This window comes from Filicampus tigris, chromosome 12 (genome assembly GCF_054856515.1).
Source record: "Filicampus tigris isolate MCC_2025a chromosome 12, RoL_Ftig_1.0, whole genome shotgun sequence".
NCBI lineage: Eukaryota > Metazoa > Chordata > Actinopteri > Syngnathiformes > Syngnathidae > Filicampus > Filicampus tigris.
In genome coordinates, this window is record NC_141228.1 from 23,415,918 (window position 1) to 23,425,850 (window position 9,933).

The following is a 9,933-nucleotide window of genomic DNA, read 5'->3' on the forward strand; positions in this document are numbered from 1 at the left end:
ATGGGCACCCCTGCAATAGACCCTCAGGAAAGAAGGTCCATGCATCACGTTGATTGCATCATGTTTTGTGGCTAGAGTTACAAGCATGAAGGCATAGTTTAGCAGAAATAGTTGCAACGTGTCAAGCATTACGTTATATTTTACCAAGATAGACGGAATGGCACGACAATGGTTGGACTGTAACAAGGGAAAATTCATACCTTGCAAGAAAAATTGCATAATGCCAAACGGACAAAGCTACTAGCGTCAAGTCAAATTTTATGAAAAAAACAACAACAACAAAAACCTCACAAAGCGTGGAGAATAAAGTTTTATTTGTATTTTTATTCCATGTTTGTTGTATTGTTCAAAAGTCCGATTTCAGCAAAATAGCGACGCTATGAGAATAAAGGTGTTCTTGACAAGAAGGAAATTTGAATGTTTCTAAAATCAAGTTGAATTTTACAAAAACAAAGTTCGATTTTTACGAGAAATGTATCATGCCACAATAATGAAGTTTTTCTATTTGCAGAATGAAGTAGTACTTTTTTTAATGAGAAAAATTTTCCAAAAACGAAGAGGTAATGTTGCGCTGGAATGGTCGAGGTACAAAGTGGGCCGGCCGTCTCTGCGGGTGGCGGTGGCCCGCCCAACCCCCGCCGCGGCCTGCGGGCGCAAACTCAGCCAGGCCGTAACCGCCGCAATATGTCGCATTTGCATTTTTACACTTTTACATTTTTAGAAAATGTTTGACCCTCGGCGGCAGCGGAGCGATTTGGAGCCGCGGGCCAAAGCACCAGCCAACGTGGCTCAGCTCCAGCCGCCATTTAAATATTTTACTCGCAAGCGGCCGCGGCGGGCTCGCTAACGTTCACGCTCGACGGACTTCAGCCACCAAGCGGCACACTCAAATAATTCAAAGAACTGCAACAAAAAAGGGATTTAAATCAACACTTGCAGCTATGCAGGCTCGATGCCATCAGAGTTTCCATTTCTCTGTTACAATTTGAATTTCAGCGTTTGAAGTTCTACCACAGATTTGTTTTTAACCATCAAAATATTCCACAGCAGGACAATATTAAAAAAAAAATCAAAAACTCAATTCATTATAAAAAAGTCCAACACCTTAAAAATGGTATAAAACGTATTTAATATCTAAATAAATAAATAATCTACATTGTAAAGAGTAGTGCATTGCAGCAACAAAAACAATCCAAGTAACTTTAAAAAAAAAAAAAAAAATCTACATTCTGAAAAATCCATTGCAAACATCATCATTTTGCTTTGTTTTGAATCGATGTTGTGGCCTTGTTCATGTCTTCTCAGCTCGTTTGGTTTTGCTCTCCACCTGTTGTCGTCAGCCCTGTTCCTCATGTCAACCAATCAGCTCCCTCCAGGTGTGCCTCGTTGTCTGTCAATTTGTTTGGATTTTGTTCCCTGCTCTGGTTCAGTATTTGCCAAATTGTTGTTGAGTTTTATCCAGCTTCTTTCGGCTCGGTGAAAAAAAAAAGCAACCTTTCAACATCTCCAAAAATTAAACGTGGACAATTTCAACAATGTAAGAAAATCAACATCTCCGAAATGGGAAATAAGTAACGCTGTAAAAAGTAAAGAAAAAATCATTGTAGAAATTTCAACACAATGTAACTCCAAAAATTCAGTGCAAAGGTCAAATAAATAAACAACATGGCGCAAAAAAACCCCCATCTCAAAACAAAAAAAATAAAGAATGCCAGAAAATGTACAAAACATCAATGTGTGTGTGTGATGAATTTTTCAGTGCAAAAAGGTTTGGAGTACATTTGCATATTGGTGTGCGTTTGTGTTGGTGTTTGCATGACAAGAGAAAGCGTGTGCGCGGCATATGAGGAATGTTGAATGAATAAATGAAAAGTGTTTAAGTGAGTTAACTATTCAACTGACTACTCACTCAACATCTGGACTGACACCCTCCCACCTGACCCGCCCCCCCCACTTCATGTATGTTTAATGTGTGTGTGTGTGCGTGCGTGTGGTCATCCCGAATGAGAGAAGAAGAGGAGGAGGAAGTGAAGAATGTCCGAGGGTGGCGGAAGGGCCCAGCAGCCTTTGAGTGAACGAGCTCATTAGCATAATGTGCCTTTCCTCCTCTCAGCGACGTCCGCCCCCCCCAAATAAGTCTGTCCATCCGTCCGTCCGTCCGTCAACGCCCTGTCGCCCTCTATCAGTCTCCGTGGCGGCGGTGGCGGCGGCGGTCACCCGCGGTGACGGGCGGCATCTTGGCGTATGTAAAGCAGCCGTCTGCGAGGTAGCTAATCTATGCTAATTTGACATTTACCAGCTCATTTGCATAACAAGCAGCAACGACTTGTCACGTGCTCCTAAACAACAAGATGGCCCCTTCCAGGGGCGTAGCTGGGCGAGGAGGAGGGGTTTGTTGTCGCTAATCAAGTGCCGTGATGGAAATCACGTCAATGACACTTTTATTTCATCTTTGGCAGTTTTATGATCGGTGTTAGTGACATCATTAACAGTGTCATCTTTTAAATATTTTTGATGATCACGATTGACATTTCCTGTTTTTTGAAGACATCATACTTGAGAAGTTTATAATGAACACGAGTGACATGAATGTTTTTTCAGAAATATTGACGAATCCTTTCAATGACACTTTGATTTCATCTTTGGCATTTTTACTATGATCTTTAAAATGTTGACACTCTATGTGATTGACATTATTAATGATGTCGTATTTCAAATATGCTAGCTTGATAGTCTTCATGTTTGGTAATGACGTCACCTTTTTATGATGCAAGTAATTCTGAACGTCATGCAGACAAACTGCTAGTGTGAAGCGAGGCGTGCCGCTAAGCGGTCGTTGACCAACGCTGGGACCGATTTGTGATCTCCTTCTTCTTAGCGCGGCGCTTGTCGTGCGTGCTGCCCGTTGACCTTTAATGACGGCTCAATGCGCCCCGCCACAATAAAACGCACAGTGATTAGCATGTGACCTGAAAACATCCACACCGCGTTTGTGATGTCGACCGTGACGCACACTCCACTGTGTGTGTGTGTGTGTGTGTGTGTGTGTGCGCGCGTTTCTGTTTGTGTTTTTGTGTGTGTGCACATGTTCTCATTGCACCGCAACTGGTCGCAGTCGGAGTCATGTGATCGCGCCGCCGCGGGCGCGTTGTGTGCACATTAGCGTCATTAGCATCGCTGCATGCTCGGCATTCAGTCAGCATGAAGCTGGCGTCGCTAACGATTGCAAGTCCACAAAATGCGGCGGAGGACTTTGGGGCCGGAGCGGACAGGGACGGGGGCGTCACCCGGGACTGGATCGCAGCTAATCAACAGCGGGTCAGGTGGAGACACGGCCACATTGGAAGAAGGCCCGTGACCTCGGTTCCAAGGCCCAAGCTCCCAAGTGCAAGGTGGAAGTCCTGCTTCACTCAGACAGGCAGGCAGGCAGGCAGGCGATTCTTTCAAGTCATTTGGCCGTCCAAATGTTGGAAAAATGATACAGAAAGGCACAACAGATAAAGGCGCAACAAATTGCCTGTGCCTTCCGGTGTCAAGGCCTGACTGCCTCATACTTACACTTTTACTTTCTCACACTAACACTTGTACTTACAGTATATGCATCCTTATTCTTACACTTTTACTTCCACTTGCACTTGTAGAACTTACCATTTGAAAATGAAACTTGCAGATTTCGACAAAAAAGTCTTGCATGTTAATCTCAGTCTTACCTTGTTAAATGTTTGATCAATACTGTGACAATTCATTATGAGTGTATCAAGCGGCTTCACTGATACACTCGCACAATGCAACAGTTGGCTGACACGTCCTCACTGAAGCTGAACGCTCACAGCCGCCATGTTGGACCGCCGCCGTGCGCTCTTTTCACACCCCACAACGCACACGCGCGCACGCACGCACACACGGGGGTCAGTGAAGGCGGTGCTTGGCAGCTGCCGGCCACCCCACCGAGCCGCCGAGCCACCACACCTCCTCCTGGCATCTCATCACACCCTCACCTCCACGCGGGCCGCCAGGAGGTGACGCTGAGATGAGGGGGGAATCCCCAACACGCACGCACACACACACGCACGCACACACACACGCACGCACACGCACACTCACACACACGCACACGCACAATGATGTCATTTGGCTGTGAAAGTGTGCGTTTGACCGCTCACTCTGATGAAGAAGCAACTGGGCGGCGGCCAGAGCACTGGAGCAACGCCACAAAGCCCCGCCCCTACACAGTCGCTCTCACACTCACACTCCCACACACACACACGTACCTACACGCACGCACGCACCCCAAGCAACACACGGAGATACATGTGCACGTATGCATGCATACACAATCACATACTGATAGAAGACCCACATTGTTTTACTGTTCGTAGTTTTACTGTTTGTAGTTGTTGGCGTTTGATTAATTGAGTTTTCCGTGCATTGTTTCTGATACCCTACACTATGAGCAGGTGTTGAACGCACCTCGAATCTCGCGTGCCCAACGCGAGTGACGTATTTGCTTTTATTTTCCTTCTCTCGGCGAAGCTAGTTGTTGTTCGTGCAATGAAAGTCCATAATTACAGATTGTCTATGTTCCGCCACGTTTATTGTTCCGTGAAAATGCCAAAAGGTGAGTTTAATCATGTCTATTGTTCGTGTCATGTGATGTACACTGTACACCAAAGCGTAACTGTTCTCGCGAGTGATGTCACGTCAATAAACGCTCGTTAGCAACTTCCGCTAGTAAGCTAACTAGTGACGATAAACGTGTGAATGTGAATTGTTTCTATTGTTTGGCTATTTAATCACTGAAGACAGTGAATTGTAAAGTCAAAGTCGACTGTGAACTAATGGATGTGTATTAGATGATGTTGCTATATTGTTTGTTCTTGCAGACCACAATGAATAAACTTATACAAGAAATACAAGCCTGCGTTTTCTAACAGGAGCACCCACATCTGTACCATGCCACTCTAAAATAGATTCAGCTGGAGGCATCACAGGCCCTAAATTAGGGCCTACTGTATATGATCCCCTCCATTTTAAATACACTAAGTAATATATGCACACTGTGTATACACAAATACAGTAGAAACACGTTACATACAGACACATAGGGAACACAAATTGATACTCATACAAAAAATACATACAGTAAACCCAATGTAGCTATACACACAAACTTATTAGACACATAGATACACAAACACACAGTGACACACACACACACCACATTCAAAGATATCGCACTCACACACTCAAACACATTCATACACTAACAGAAAATACATTCATAAACTATACTGGTACACACACACACACATGCAAATAGTGTACACTTGAACTCACACACGTACACACATTGATAGCACTTGAAATCAAATCACAAACAGATACACACACACGGCACATACACGTAGATACTGTACAAATACACATTTGTATTGTCTCCTGAGCAGCCTTAACATGTCATCTTGTGTGTGCGTGTGTCTTTGTCCACTTCTTTTTTCTGGCAGCCAAACATGAAGTGCACAAGTTGAGCCCGTCAGCAAACTCATCGTGACGCCATCGGACAGGAAGCGGCCGTTGTCGCCGCGCCAGCGCGCCTCTCGCCGGCGGCCGCTAATCGCCAGCTACGGCCGCCTCACTGAGCGCGCCGGCCGCCCAGGCGGCGGGCCAGGCCGCACCGGCGGCACGCGCGCTCACCTCGGCCCTTCGTCATCGGGAGCCCCGGGGACGGACGGAGAGCGCGGCCATGTCACCGCGTGGTGACGGAGCAACCGCGTCAACACAAGCACTTTCTTGTTGTCAACACACCTGGTGTTGTGTTCCTGTTGGGTGAGGTCATACCGACTGATGCGTCGTCATTTTTGTGCAGTGGAGTTGTGTACTCATGTCATGTGTAATCGTTTTGTGTGTAGTTATGTTGTGTGTCGTCATGCCAGGTAGGTGTATGTAGTCAAACTGTTAGTAGTCATGTCGAATGTTTGTGGTCACCATGTGTAGAATATGTTGTAAAGCTGTGGAGGTGTGTGTAGTGATGTTGTGTATATGCTAATTGTGTTATTATTAGGAGTGCAGTGTGCACGTGTGCGCACGCGTGGCCGGTGTTTCGCGCGAGTTGCTCGTGCCGACAGTAGCCGTGCATTTCGGGAGCATGCGTCCGAGCGCCTCGTTGTCCCGCGGGCGGCGAACGCACCGTCGAGCTGCTTCCTCATTTCAAGTGGAAAAAGAAGTAATGACGTGGAAATATGATAATGCGCAACGCTGCGGGAGACGCCCCGCCCGCTCGCTCGCACGCCTGCGTCTTGTTACCCAGACTGCCCCCACATTGCCCCCTCTCTTCCCCCCCTCCTGGTATTTCTCGCAGGGAGTCTCGGCCTTTCACGACTGGACAAACATTAGCAACCGATCGGGCTTGTTTTGCATCAATTCGACGCCTCATTAGCATAATTTGAGGATGAGCTCCACACCACCGGGCCCTCAAGGAGCCCCACGGTGGAGGTGACACCCTCTACGTTAGCGGTGATGCTAACGGCGAAGCTAACGGCGCTTGTGTGCGATCCTCATGCGTCTTTGATGTCAGGCAGCTGATTGGATGTGACAAGCAAGGTCGACACCAGTGACATCGTCACCATGACACACACCTGTCAATCACACCACTTCATCTTTTAGCAGACAACAGTCAGTTGAAACACAAATCCTGGCTCAAAACCCTCATTTGAAACCGTAACCCTGGTTTAAAACCCTGACTTGGAACGCTAATTTGTAAGCCTTACTCTGGCTTGAAAGCCTAATTTCAAAACCCTAGCCCTGCCTTGAAATGCTATTTTCAAATCCTTAACCCTGGTTTGAAATCTTAATTTGAAAGGCTAACCCATGGCCCAACCTCTAATTTGAACCCCTAGCCCTAATTAAAAGCCCTAACAGTGACTTGAAACTCTAACCCAGGTGAGGAAAATTTTCTTTCTGGTGCCGACGTTCGAAGCGAGGTGTCAAGGCACCGATCGGACGCCACGTGGTCGGCAGCTCTGATGCCGCTGCCAACATGGGGTCGTTCGGGGTAGGGTGTTTACCTGGGATGCCGCTCCTAAAAATGTTCCAAAGTGCGCCTCCGTGTGCGTTCCTTCTGTCGCGTCGTGTCCGTTGCGGGTCAGCGACGCCGGAGAATGAATTCCAGGCCGACTTGCGCCGGCGGGGATCCGAGCGGGCGCCGCGCCAAGGTGGGCGCGGCGCCAAGCGGCGCGGTCACCACGCGAAGGCCAACAGTCACAAGACATCACAGCGCCACGCACGCACGTTACACTGGAGGGAGAGCCAGAGCGAGCGCGAACGCATTTCCTTTGACGCCAAACCAAGGACGACACGTTGACCTCGCCGCCTTCTTGCACGCGCAAAGAGTACGAACATTCTTCCTTTTCATATCGTGACGTCATTGTCTGCACAAAAACTTTGTCTGAACATCATTACAAGCGAGTGTCAAAAATGTCCACGGATCTGGATCAAATTTGTTTTAACATGCTTAGCGTGTCTGGAAAGTGACTTGGACCAAACCCAACAACTTTCCTTCTTTTTCCAAACAACCACATGGAAAATCTCCACAAAAAATGTCTAAAAGTTGTTCAACTGGAAAATGAAATATGTGCTAGCATGTTATGTTAGCGTGAGTTTGACCATCACAAAATTAGGAAGATTGTCTTTCATCTTGGCCAAGTTGGAAGCTGGATTCTTCATCCTTCTTGAGTCTTAGTTTTGCAGTGGGCTGCTGCCCCCGGGAGCAGATGAGCATGTTTGCGTGTCTGCATCACTTTGCAAACTTGCTTCCACCGAAAACTACTCCATAAAAACATGAGAAACTTTTATTTCAAACAAAGTTCTTGAGATAGCAAATGAAAGGTACGTTAGTATGTTAGAGCGCAACATGAGTACAGGAAAGGCCCTCCACCGTGGGCGGCGGCCACGTTCCAGAACAAAGAAATACTCCTTAGACATGTTTTGATAGCATCCCATCCCGCTATGTGCTTCTGGTAAACAACACATTTTTCTACATCAAAATTGTTTGATTCATGATGTTTATGATGTTGTGTTTTTGTGTGTCTTTTTCTTTTTGAGGTGGGAAATGGAACATTATAATTAAAAAAACAATTTATCTCACAATATAGCCTACATCAATAATCCTGCCCAAAATTGTACATTATAAAAAGTACCAACAGTCACCAAAAGCAGGATTGCAGAGGACTTGACAATGGCTCCTGTTCAGCAAAAACAAGACTGGGCTGGAATACTTCTTCTTCTTCTTTCAAATTTACACCGTCTCAAATGAAATGAGCACACAGCAATCTAGTGGTCAAAAGTGGAATTGCAGTGCAGTCAATATACAGGATACTGCCCAAAATAGAGATATAACTGGAAAGAAAATCCCCAAATAGTGGACTGCAATCCTGGAATTTGCAATTAGGGGCTAGCACTAGAACTACATACATATGTACACATGCACGTATTGTGACTATTTGTGTGCGTGCATGTGCAGATGAAAGTGGCAGCATTCCACAGGTGAGCCAGCAGATTTTCCAGTGGGACAATCAAATGGTCTAAACCGGAATGTGCGGGGGGACAGGGGGGGCAGCAGAGGCGGGATTGTGTGTGTGTGTGTGTGTGTGTGTGTAAGTGGGGGTTGGGGTCTTGTATGTAGCTTGTAAAAGTTGAAGTCTTGAGGTCTCACTTCCTGTCTGTTGAGGGACAGGCAAGCTGAAGGACGAGCGGCTCGGTCGGCGTTGCTGAATTTACTGATAGGGAGGACCACCCGCCCCGCTCAACTCAGCTCCGGGGGGGACGTTGGCGTGCCACCGGCAGCAGGTAAGCGAGCAGTCGCAGCGCCGCGGGAAGTTGCTGCGCGATGGCACTTCCTGTGTGCCGTCACATGACTCGGCCCGCCGCCCGCCCGCAAAGTGATTGCCCACATGCTAGTGTGCAAACGTTGACTTCGGCAGATGCACCCCCCTCAGAAAAACAACAACAACTAAAACATCTGCGCATTCTTAGGACTGACGGGAGCATGTGAAAGGACAAGCAAAGCTGCATGAAGCATACCTGTCAACCCCGGGGTGTGCTGAAACTTTCAAAAGTTGTCATTTGCCCGTACGTTTCTGTATATAATCTTACACGGTATTTCTCGATCAGCGGGGTGTGGGTTGGGGGTAGTGAATGTCGGCCAAAGTTTGCAGTGAGATTCGCCGCAAGCAAGCAAGCACACAAATGTCAAAAGCAAATTGGGTGAAGTGAAAAGCAAAGTTACCAACAGTGACAGAGTTCTGAGAAGAGACTAACAGAAGTTACGTGAAGAGCAGGGGTGGCGCTGCACCGGAGCAAAGGGGGGGCTGGAGCCCCGTCAAAAATCTGTGCAGCCCCAGTTAAGCCGCTCTAGCATTTGAGTTAGTATTCTCAAATATATTTACATGTGATTTTGTCAGCTCCCCTCTGTATGGCTCAAGCCCCCCTTCGGACCCAGGAGGGAAAAAAATCCTGGATGAAAGGATAAACCTAGTGCTGAAAGTTTAGTTTTTGGGTTGACCAAGCGTGTGCTGTGATGTCATCTGCATCAAAAACTCATGAATAATTCACCAGTTGATTCAACTCATGAGAATAATTCATGAGTTGAAAGGGACTGAACTTGATCAGTTCTGGTCTTCATATTTCTGTCACCTTTTTTGGGGGGGCGTCCGGTTGTCTTGTTTTGGCCTATGATTTCATGGTATACTTTGTAAGATTATATACAGAAATGTACGGGCAAGAAATTTCATTTTGTGGTCTTGTCTTGGTCTTTTGTGTTTGTCTTTCATTCTTGTGGTCTTGCTGTTTTGTCGTCTTGTTGTCTTCATGTTTCTTTTGTTGTCTACTTGTCATCTTGAACTTGACATCTTGTCGTCATACATGAAGTTCTAAAGT

The 9,933-nt window shown here is 46.6% G+C and overlaps 1 long non-coding RNA gene across 1 annotated transcript; it reads left to right on the plus strand.

Moving 5' to 3' along the window:
* Window positions 1-4,477: 4,477 nt before the first annotated feature.
* LOC147139255 (uncharacterized) lies at window positions 4,478-9,015 on the plus strand. Its single transcript, XR_015089084.1, has 3 exons — window positions 4,478-4,618; window positions 5,505-5,826; window positions 8,732-9,015. It is a non-coding gene; the product is annotated as an uncharacterized LOC147139255 (long non-coding RNA).
* Window positions 9,016-9,933: the final 918 nt, after the last annotated feature.